The sequence below is a fragment of the Lutra lutra genome, chromosome 12 (genome assembly GCF_902655055.1).
Source record: "Lutra lutra chromosome 12, mLutLut1.2, whole genome shotgun sequence".
In the NCBI taxonomy this organism is placed as follows: Eukaryota; Metazoa; Chordata; class Mammalia; order Carnivora; family Mustelidae; genus Lutra; species Lutra lutra.
Window position 1 is genome coordinate 84,709,111 of NC_062289.1, and position 12,205 is coordinate 84,721,315.

Consider the following 12,205-nt stretch of genomic DNA (forward strand, 5'->3'; position numbering starts at 1 on the left):
CGACCCCCCGCTCCCCGGGGGTTTGGGGGGGGCGGCCGGCGACCCCCGGCTCCCGGCGCGCGGGTAGGGGTGGGGGGCGGCGGGGCGCGGGGACACTCATTCGGAGGCCGCAGGTGGCGCGGGGTCCCTCGGGGAGGGGGCGCCGGCGGGGCGGCCGGCCGGCCGGCCGTGGAGGGGGCGCATTCCTCGGGAGCCAGCTCGGCTGCTGGTCCGCTGCCCCGGGTGTGTGGCAGCGGGTGCAATAATGCAAGTTTCCTGTGGGGCTCCCGACTTCTCGGAGTTGAAGGCGGCGATTCGGGATGCGAGGTGCTCTTGGAAAGAGTTAGGAAGCACGGATCTCTGCTGGCCCTCTGCCCTGTGCAAACACGCGAGCTAGGACGTCGCTTGCCTTTCCCTCGTCCTTTTGGAAAACTAGAATCGGAGGAAAGGGGCCAGGGGCGAGGCGACCACGAGACATTCGACCTTGCCTATTAAATAGCTGTCTGCGAAGGAACAGCTCAAGGATTATCAGCATTTCAACTGGGGCTCTTTCTTTCCCTCTGGGGTTGCTATCAGAAAAGCCCGATTTAAGCTGAAGCTACTCCTGCCCGGAAGTCCCAGGTTCAGACCAGGTGCTGCTACCCCACAGATGGCCCTAGCAGGTGAAACGGGCTGGGTGGCCTACAAGGAGAACTTTAGACGTGGTTTCTTCCCCATCGTGCCTCAGGACAGCTCTGTGGAAGACTCTGCAATTATCAGGATAACCCAGGTGGCCACGTCTTTGTGTTCAGCTACCACTACACCGACTTGACCAGAGTTTCTTCCTGCCCAGATGGTGGCTAGGGGCAAGTGAGAGTGACCCTGTTAGCAAACCTGGTGTCTTGGAGATAAACTAGTCCAACACCACAGTCTTTTTCTGGGGGGAAATTGAACTGCAGGGAAGCTCAAGGTCACAGCCTTAAGCTAGACCCCAGACTCCCACTCATTCTAGAACCAAGCAGTTTTCCCTGAAATTTTGGTTTTGGGGAGAAAAGCTACTGGAGAAATGGGATGCCTGATACAAAAAATAAGATAGTACCTCAGCGAGTCATTCTGAACATCATATAGGAAAATATGTCACAGCAGGTTATAAAACAGAGGTCTCTACTGTTGGTCCTCTAATGGCTTAGGACCACAAAGAACTTCTGAATATATGGGGTGCCTGGGTGGCTCAGTTGGTTGAGCATCTGCCTTTGGCTGGGTCATGATACCAGGGTCCTGGGATCCAGTCCAGCATTGGGCCCCCTGCTCCACGGGGAGCCTGCTTCTCCCTCTGCCTTTGCCTCTCTCTGTGTCTCTCATGAATGAGTAAATAAAATTTTTAAAAAATCTGAATATATATATATACATATACATATATGTATATGTATATATATATATATATATATATCTCTGAAAAAAAAAAATAGGAAGATATTTGGGACACCAGATTGGTTCCCTTTAAGGAGCATGCTACTCTTGATCTCCAGGTAGTGAGTTCAAGTCTCTATATTGGGTAGATTACTTAAATAATACAACCATAAAAAAAATAAAATAGGAAGATATAAAAAATTCAAATATCAACTGACGAATGGATAAATGTGTATATCCACACAATAGAATGTTATTCAGGTGTTAAGAAGGAATGAAGTACTGTTACATGCCACAACATGGGTGAACTTTGACAACACACTAAGTAAAACACAAAACAAGCCAGTCACAAAAGAACAAATATTGTATGATTCCACCTACACGAACTATCTAGACTGGGCACATTCATAGAGACAAAGCAGATTGCTGGTTGCCAGGGCCTGGGGGTGGGGGCGGGGAATAGAGAGTGACTTCCAAGGGGTATGGGGTTTCTTTTTGGGGTAGTGAGAAAGTTCTGGAACTATATAATGGTGATTGCCATACAACATTGGGAATGTACATAATGCCACTGAATTGTACACTTCAAAATGGTTACGGTGGTCAGTTTTATGTGTATTTTACCATAAGGAGAAGAAATCCCAACGTCCAGCTTCTCCAGAAAGAGCAGAAGATCTGCAGACTGGCAGTGCCAGTGCCACATGGTAACAATCAGCTGGAGGTGAGGAGCCCAGTGCCCGTCACACGAAGCTTTCCAGGTCACCAGTGTATCACCAGGTCACTTAACTCATCTGCACTACCAGATGGCCCCTGAAGGTATTTGTGTTCATGATCTCTGATTAAACTATAAAGCTTTCTACAAATGTTCTAAATCTAGCCAGTCACTTTTTATAGTTCCCTGTCCCCTGCAGATATTTTTAACCTTTCAACAAAGCACAGCTGTCTTACAGTCTGTGTCTGATAATTCTACTATTTGAAGTATTGGAGGGTCAGTTTCTCCTAGTTTTTGCTCATGGTGTCCTATTTCCTTGTGATCTGCCTGGTTCTCTTTGGCCAGGCTGGACACTGTATTTTTAAATTGATTTATAGGGATAATTTGAGGCCTAGGATGAAGTTACCTTCCTCCAGAGATGACTTACATTTGCTTCTGCCAGGCTTCTGAGGACCCTGCTCTTCCAGGACTACCTGTATCCAAGTTCGGGGCTTATGGGTCCCTGGACCACCCAAGTGATGCAAATACAGGCTGCCTTGCTGAGCTAGTCTGGTTTCCTTATTGTAGCCTCCAGAGGCACGGGAGGGGGGTAATCAGTGATGTGAGCAGCTGGCTGACAGGCCTGCACTTCCCAACAGTGACCCCATGTTGATGATTTGAAATCAACTGTAGCAGGAGTGTTTACACTATGGAAATTGGCAAAGGCTATACATCAGGATCCTCTTCCCAACCCCACCCAGAGCTGACCGGCAAAACTCTACCAGCACACCAATAGGGTCTCCCAAATTACTGTGGGGCAAGTCTCATCTCCCACCTGGACTTTTATTTCTGGCCTCTTGCCTCAAAAACCATTCACGCTAGAGTTCAAATATTCTAGACTTGACAGCTATCTGCCAGGTTAAGATGGCTTCTTTGCTGGATTATCTTTCAGGGTTCATCTTTTTCCTTTGATTTCAGGTGTTCATTCTTATTTTGTCAGCATGTGGTGGCTTTTAGAATGTTTTCAGATACTTTTTCTACCATTTTAAGTTGCTTTTAGCTTGAGAGTTCGTCTGGATCCCTGGTTACCAGAAACTGGGAAGTTGGGCTCTCTCTGAATGTTAGTTATTGTTCCAGATGTTAAAAGAGAGATCATAGGGTTACAGAAGTGGGTTATTTAGTTATGGCTTGTGTCTTAAGCTCTCTGTGCCTCATCTGTAAAATGGGAAAATAGAAAGAACACCTGCCTTACGGAGCTATCATGAGAATGAAACACAGTATTTATTAAGGACTGAGAACAGAGCTTGGCACATCCTAAGTGCTAGAGACCCAGAAGTATTTGTTGAATAAAGGACCTGGGGATCCTTCATCATTATGAACCACACAGGGTCAACTACCTCTCTTTCCTGGGCTGTTAAATTCAACCCTTATTCCACTGTGAATGGGGAAGGGGTTGGTGAGGAGGTTTCCAAATCTGGAGTGTGATACGTAATTGTGCGGAAGCTCGGGCCCGGCTCCTGCTTCTAGGCAGCCTTGGTCCTCACCTAGCAATTTACAGCGGCAAGTTGTTTTCATAAACAGTGGTGCTTTGGTGTTTGGGGAGCAGGCCATTAGCAGAGGAAGAGTACTGAAGAGAACGTTCCCTCTCCCCTCTCGGAGACAAGAGCCAAAGGGTATGTTGCAGGGTGTGAAACCCCACTCTTGTTTCGGAAAAGGACACTAAAACTCAGACGTCACGCAGCCAGTTAGCAGAGTTCTGGCCAGAACCCTGCTCTCTCCTGCTGTGGTCTCCAGGATTCCCGGCTCCACATCCATCCTGAGACTGGAAATCAGCATGGCGGGAATGTCGACGCTATGGAAATTGGCAAGTGCTGTCCACCTGGCCCTCCTCCACCCAGAGCTGGTGGGTAAACACTTACAAGCATACCACTGTTGGAGCTTAGCGGGGTCCTAAACAAAAGTGAGGGACATCTCCCCAGAAATGTGGGCCTTATGATAGACTGGGGAGGTCTTGAAAAAAAAATTTTTTTTGACAAGCCAGATACTGTAATCTGCCGTCCGTATCTTTCTTGCCTAAAACTACAACTATAAAAATGGTCGCCAGCTCAAATTCCAGTATATGGGCAATTTGCCTATCCATTCATGCAACCATTGGCTTGCCCAGAAATTGGGCCATTGGAGGTTATTTAAAAATAAAGAGATAGTGGACATGAAGTGCTTTGAAATACTGATGCGTTCAAAGGTGAGTCAGTGTAATTCAGATGCTTTTCTAATAATAATGATTAAATACAGGGCGTCTGCTCAGGACCCAAAGACTTGGAGCAAAATCAGAGACTTGTCCACAAACAGGCTTGGTGAGTTCTCTGGTCAGGAACCTAGAAGGCTGCCCAAAGGCCTCCTGCCTACTTCCTGCACACTACCCGGCATCTGGATATCTGTCCCAGTTCTGTGTGAGCCCTTGAGGGTGAAGGCCACCCCCCCACTACAGAAGCTAGCAATGGGGCCTGTCTCCCTCTTCTGCCAGGCGTTAGGGCCTGGGCATGGGTCCCAACCTTAGCCAGATGGCAGATGGTTTAGCCAGTTGGTTTTTTAAAATAATAGCTTTATTAAAATATAATTAGCATGCCATAAAATTCACCCTTTTAAAGTGGTTTTTAGTATGTTTACAGAGTTGTGAAACCATCACCACAATTATTTTTAGAACATTTTTTCATCTGAAAAAGAAACCTTCTACCCAATGATAGTCGCTCCCCGACCTCCCCCAAGACCTAGGAACCGCAGATCTACTTCCTGTCTCTATGGATTTGCCTATTCTGGACATTTCACATAAATGGAATCATACAATGTGTGTCTTTTTGTGTCTGGCTTCTTAGCATATTTTCAAGGGTCATCCACGTCGCACTTCGATTCCTTTTTATGGCGGAAAGATATTCCTTTGTGTGGGTTTACCACATTTTGGTTGTTCCGTCATTAGTTGATGGGCACTGGGATGTCTCCCCTGTTTGGCTCTTAGGTACAAAGTTACTATGAGCATTACCATACAGGTTTTTGTGCAGATGTGTTTTTTTCATCTCTCTTGCCTGTATATATACGGAGGAGTAGAATTTCTGGGCCATATGGTAACTCTCTGTTTAACATTTTGAGGAACTGCCAGACTGTTTTCCACAGCAGCCACACCATTTTCTGTTCCCATCAGCAGTGCACGAGGGTTCCAACTTCTCCGCATCCTCACCGACACTTGTTCTTTTCTGTCTTTTTTTATTTTAGCCATCCTAGTGGGTGTGAAGTGGCATCTCACTGGGGTTTTGATTTTGACTTTGATTTTTTGAGGGAGCGGAGGAGCGGTGGGAAGGTGACTTACAGCGGAAGTGGCCACTGGAGAGCCCAAGAGCGTTGGAGGCACTGAGCTCCTGGCATGGCAGGGCCGTGGCATCTGGCTGCCTTTGGTTCCTGCTCATTTTCAGAACTCGTTTCTCCATCTTTCATTGCTTCTGTGAGTTACTGGATAGGCTTCAAATAAAGTCCCTTTCCGCCTAAGCTAACCTGATCCACTTTCTTTTGCTGCAAATCAAAGATCATGATTGATACTATATTTAAGCTATCCCTTAGTCTTAACACTTACTTATACTTTCCTAAATTTGTCTTATTGTAATCCTTCCCTTCTTCTCCCCAAACTGCTGTAATAGTCTCCTCGCTGTTGTCCCTTTTCCCAGCCATCCCCTCCTGTCACCCAGTCCTATGCTTCTAAGATGCAAATGCAATCCTCTTCTCCTTTAATCTTCAAGTTTAACCTCCTTGTTTTAGTGCATGGGGCCATCCATAATGTAAACACTGCTTTCTCTGGGTTGTTCTCCTGCCACCACCCCAGGGACCCCTCAGATTGGCTTAGAGTGCCTCATTTATGTAATTTCCTCTCCACCTACCCTGATCTCCTCCTCCTTCCCACCCCATCTGCTCTAGATGCCCCTACATCTTATCACAAGATACTGTAATTATCATTGACATGTGTTTCCCTCATTACAATGTAACCTTCTTAAGGGCAAGAACCAGGCTCTGCGCCACATTGTATCCAGGGCTTACCACGCTGTGTTGACACTGAGGTCACTTCGTAAGAGGATCTGTGGGCCGCCGGTTATTGCCATTCCATCACTTATTCTAGAAAAGTAAAAAAAGGTAGAGGGGGCCGGCCGGACACTGAGGAAGGCGTGAGTGGCATGCTTTGCTGAAGCTCTTTTGCATAGCAGGCTGCCTTCTGGCAATTACCAGCGGTTAGTGGGAAAGGAAGAGTGAAACATGATTGTTCGTGAAGGCACAAGATTGTGGAGAGCATTGTGGTTACATTTTTTAAGATACTGAAATCTCTGGGAAACTAAGGAAGATGGAGTGATGTCAACTCAGCACGTAAGGTTTCTGAAGCAGGAGCCAGCTGTAAGCATTTCCACCTTTGGCTGGTGTCACGTGAAAGAACATGTCAGCTTCAGGGCTGGCTCCCCACATGACTTAGGGTCTTTCCTGGGATCCGCTATCTCACACCAAGACTCTGGATATAAAAAAATGAGAGCGGCCCAATCTTCCACTTGGGAGACCCGGCTAGCCTCCCTTCCTCCTGCTGATTGTTCACACGAAAACATTCCTGTTCAGACTCGTGAGGAAGAATCATATAGAAGAAACTTCTAGACCACTGAGGATGTTGTCTTGAGCCTACAACCCCCTCTATGGTCACTGAATGCTTCTGGCTTTCGTGCACACTGTCCTCTCCATCTGGAATGCTCTCCCCTATCTCTTTCCATGACTGGCTCTCAACATCTATGTCTCATCTTCAGAGAGACCCTTTCCGACCATCTTAAGTAAAGCACATTCCCCCTTGGTATTCTATGTCATAGGGTCTGGGCTTTTTCTTTAAGGCTCCGAGCACAATTTGCAATGACATATTTATGGGTTTGTTTCACATGAGCTCCCTAAAGACAATGGCCATGCCTGTCTTGTTCACCCCCGCATGCCCAGCGCTAGCGCTCAGTAACTATTTGCTGGACTCATGAATGGACAAATAGATGGACGAAGCCCGTCTGTGAACTCAGGCTCTCGCAGAGGAGAAACAGGACAGCAGCCGGCCCCTTCGATAGGACGGTGTGCTCTGGATTTGCCACGACCCCCTCTCTCCCTCGTGTCGGAGCCTGAGCTCGATGTGTTCACGGTGCTTCAGACCTCAGGGCCGCGGCTCCCTGCTCCAGGGCAGGCGTGCTGCCCGGCTGGCTGGGGACGCGCCCCTGTCGGCACACGCTTCCGTCCTGTTTCAAGTGCTGGTGAGTCTGTGCTAGCTGCTTACAACTGGACTGCTTCCCCTCACAAAGAAGGCCTCCCCGCTTGCTTTAAAGAGTAAGATATAGGGGCGTCTGGGTGGCTCAGTGGGTTAAGCCTCTGCCTTCGGCTCAGGTCATGATCCCAGGGTCCTGGGATCGAGCCCCGCATCGGGCTCTCTGCTCAGTGGGGAGCCTGCTTCCCCTTCTCTCTCTGCCTGCCTCTCTGCCTACTTGTGATCTCTGTCTTTTAAATAAATAAATAAATAAAATCTTTAAAAAAAAATAAAGAGTAAGATATACAGACATAAACACCATGTGTGCACTAAGGTGGTTTGTGACTTCCGATCAACAAAACAAGTAAACATGAAGGACTTGGGAAGGCCACGGTGGTTCCGGCCCGTTCTGCGGCCGCACCTGATGTAAAACTCCCCCCATCGTACCACTGGTCGTTGCAAACTACCAAGAACGACAGCGGGACCAGCAGTGGCCAGTGATCTTCCTGGGCCTGATGCTTCTCACCTGAGCATTGATAAATACCCATCGTGACCTAGAAAGGCCGGAGGCCTGCCTCACCTATCAGCAGCTCAGGGTAACGAGCTAAAGGGCACAGGGACCCCGCTATTAACTGTCCTGTGAGGTCAGTCGGTCCTTATACTCTGTATCACACTCTCATTGAAGAATGTCACATCAACCCGGGGTGTCATTTCAGATTTTAGGGCTCGGTCCCAGGGTCTTGGGATCATGACCTGAGCCGAAGGCAGAGGCTTTAACCCACTGAGCCACCCAGGTGCCCTCAGATTTTATTTTTAAGCAATCTCTACCCCCAGTGTGGGGGTTGGACTCAACCCCGAGATCAAGAGTTGCACGCTCTACTGACTGAGCCAGCCGGGCGAGCCTGGATTGTTTTTTGGTTTTCGTTTTTTGTTTTTCCCTTCAAGCTAAGCTACCGGAGGGTAGTTCTATGACATACGAGTAGGGTGGCAAGTTGCTGTTGATTCCCAATTCCCTGTATCTATTTATTACAGTCAATTTGGAAGCAGTTGCCTGCAGGGGAACTGTTGGCCAAATCCCTAAAGAGTGTGTTGAGGCTGAAAACACCAGTGTTGAGGGAGCCGTGGCTTAAGGACACAGATCTTTAGAAAAAAGTCCCTTCTTGTCCGCATCGCCTGGAAGCGCAGCAGAGGCTCGAGTTTGCAGAGGATAGACGGAAAGTGAGGTGAGCCCAAAGCAGTCGGCCCTGACTGGCTTCAGGAGCGTTTGCTTGAGAACGGAGAGGCTCAGGGCAGATCACGGAAGAAATCTGGGGGTGACTCAGTCAGAAAGGTGGTGCAGATTTCTTTTTTTTTTTTAAGTCTTAATTTTGAGATAATTTTAGATTTTTAAAAAATATGTTTTTATTTCTTATTTTAGAGGAAGAGAGAGAATCTCAAGCAGACTCCCCACTGAGCATGGAGGCTGATGTGGGACTCAATCTCATGACCCCAAGATCATGACCTGAGCCAAAATCAAGAGTCGGATGCTTAACCAACTGAGCCACCCAGGCACCCCAAGATAATTTTAGATTCATAGGAAAGTTGCAAAGGTAGAAGAGAGAGTTCCCAGGGACCGCGCTCCCTGCTTCCCAGGTGTGTATATCCAATGTAACCACTATACTGTGATCAAAACTAAGAAATTAACACTGGTGCGATCGATGCTGGTAACTACATTACAGACCTCACCTGGATTGCATGCTGTCCCCAACATCCTCCTCCTGTTCCTGAAATCTGTTCTGGGATCCCATTTCTCCACTGTGTCTCCATAGTCTCCTCTGGTCTGTGACGGTCTCTCAGTCTTGTCTTGCTTGTCACGACCTTGATAGGTTTGAAGAGCGCTGGTCAGGTGGGTCGTAAAGACGCAGTGTGTTCGTAAAGATCTGTGGGGACGAGCGAGACTGGCCTCGGAAGTTCAGTGGCCTATGGACTGAGGCACAAATGATGTCTGCAATTGTTCAGAATGGTTTTCACATTTTTTAATGTTTGAAAAAAAATCAAAAGAAGGTAGGGGCGCCTGGGTGGCTCAGTGGGTTAAGCCTCTGCCTTTGGCTCGGGTCATGATCCTGGGGTCCTGGGATGGAGCCCCGCATCGGGCTCTCTGCTCAGCAGGGACCCTGCTTCCCCCACCCCCCGCGCCTGCCTCTCTGCCTACTTTGTGATCTCTCTCTGTGAAATAAATAAATAAAATCTTTTTTTTTAAAGATTTTATTTATTTATTTGAGAGAGAGACAGTGAGAGAGAGCATGAGCTAGGAGAAGGTCAGAGGGAGAAGCAGACTCCCCATGGAGCTGGGAGCCTGATGTGGGACTCGATCCCGGGATTCCGGGATCATGACCTGAGCTGAAGGCAGTCGTCCAACCAACTGAGCCACCCAGGCGTCCCTAAAATCTTTTTTTTATTTGACTTTTTTAAAGATTATTTATTTATTTATTTGAGAGAGAGAGAGATATCACAAGTAGGCAGAGAGTCAGGCAGAGAGAGGGGGAAGCAGGCTCTCTGCCAACCAGAGAGCCCAATGCAGGGCTCAATCCTAGGACCCTGAGATCATGACCTGAGCTGAAGGCAGAGGCTTAACCCACTGAGCCACCCAGGTGCCCCAATAAATAAATAAAATCTTTTTAAAAAATCAAAAGAAGGTAATTCATGATATATGGAAATTATCGTGAATTCCCATTTCAGTGTGCGCAAGTAAACAGGATTGGAACGCAGCAACACTCACTCGTTTCTGCATTGTCTGTGGTTGCCTTTCTACTCCAATGGCCACGTCAGGGAGTTGTGACCGAGCCCATTTGACCTGCAGAGGCTCGATATCTGCTCTCTGGACCTTTATAGAGAAAGTCTGCTGACCTCGACATAGAGAGCCTGGCAGGACTTGGCGTTCGCCTTCATTTGAAAGCAAAGCCAGCTATTAAAGAGCTCCAAGTTCATGTGTCCAGTCATTCTACGGATACCACTGAGGACCCACTGTCAAAGCCAACAGAGACCCCTATTTGAGCAAGCGCTAAGGAAGCCAAAACTTTGGAACTGGAGGAGGTCAGTGTCCATCAGCGACCTCCCCGGGTCTCGGTGCAGCATGTTCCGTAATAATAGCGGCTGACCTATTTTGAGCTCTGCCTATGCTGGTAACGCTTTACTTGTGCCCTCTCCTTTAATCCTCTCAAAGAGCCAGGAGCTGTTCCCGGAGGAAACAGAGGTTTCAGAGCCACACCCACGGGCACACAGGGAGCCACTGAAGGGCAGGAGCAGAGAATGAGCCCAGTTAAGCTCATGGGCTTCCAGAGCAGATGCCAGGCAAAGATGCAAGCCATGCTGGGGAGGAACCTTGGGATCTGGAGCAGAGGGGGCAAGGTGGAGGGGTGGTAGGGAGGCTCCTGGGGTTTCCTGAACTCTAGAAGCAACAAACCAGGATGGTTTGGTTGATCAGCAGCTGGAGGCCCCGTCTGAAACAGTATTCTCCTTCCAAAGGAACAGCACAGTGTTCAGTGTTTGGGCCTTAAGTCTTGATGTATAAGCCCAACGACTAAACTTCTTTGGCTTTTCCTGGCTCCCTTCCTGGTGTCACTGCTCGGCCGTGCATGCTGTTGGAGGGTCTGGGGGCTCTGCTCACTCTGCAGGAAGGCTACCCACCACTTCCTACGCCTCCAGCATCTGTGTGGTCAGCAGGTGGGCAAAGGGCCTCCTGGGGCTGAAAGGTACACAAGGTCTTCTCCATGTTGGTCAAACAGGTTGAGAGATTCCCAAACAAAAGCACTGCAGAAGGGGGCTCCGAAGGTGAGACGGGGAACCCCTGGCCAAGCCGGGCTGGGAGTGGTTGGAACGCTATTGACAGGAATCCTGCTGTCCCATTTTGGCTTCCCCTCCCGGAGGAGACTTGGAGACAGGGGAGCTGGTTCAGCACAGTGGGAGCATTGCAGGAACGGTGCCACCATGGTTCCAGCTCACTGGTCCAGCCACAGTGGGTCAGGCCGCTGGCCAGTCCCACTTAAGACAGTGATTCCAAAACATGCAGTCACCAAGAACAAAATCAGAGCGTGCCCAATTTAATGAAAGAAGCCTCTGCTTGGTGTCCAGACTGCATCCAATTCTGAGCAATTTTTTGAAGACAACAAGTCATCTGAGAGTTTCCTGTTCCCTAAAATGTCCCTAGGAACTCTTTAACCAGCTTGGTAATATATCTCCTAAGCCCTTAGCAGCTGCAAAATGGATTCGTAAAGCTTGTTGTTGTTGTTTTTTTTTCTTCATCTTTTTTTTTGGTTGTTTGGGTTTGTTTTGTTTTTTTAAACAAAATGTAAACCTGATTGCCAAGCCTGGTACCACAATTTGATGAGCAGACGCCACAGAAAACCGGCCCACTCCGTTGGTCCCAAGGTTGCCGTGACACAGCCTGTTTGGGGGTAGACAGTTCTGTTCTATGTTCCAGAGATCCAAAGACGCACAGAAGCCAAGTCTCCAAGTGGATGCCAGGCAGCGGGGAGCGCTCTGTGCACAGGGGACGGTGCCCCTGTCATTTACTTCTCTCACGCGGACTCTGCTCCTGAGGAGGAAGGGCTCTTGGGAGAGCCGAGATGTCATCTCCCACGCCAGGGCCTCTGGGGACGGACCCGGTGTGGGTGTGAAGGACTGAGCATGTGTAGAGAATCACATTTGGCACATGGGTCAGCGTGAGAACTCATTACTGGGAACAAATCTCTAAAATCAGACCGTCATTTCACTTGTTTACACAATGATGTGCTACTTCCCAAGGTCAAGACACCGCTGAAAACTCAGTCATATTCCCCAAACATCCCCTGAGCTGGGCAACTGGGCCCTGTTTTTGC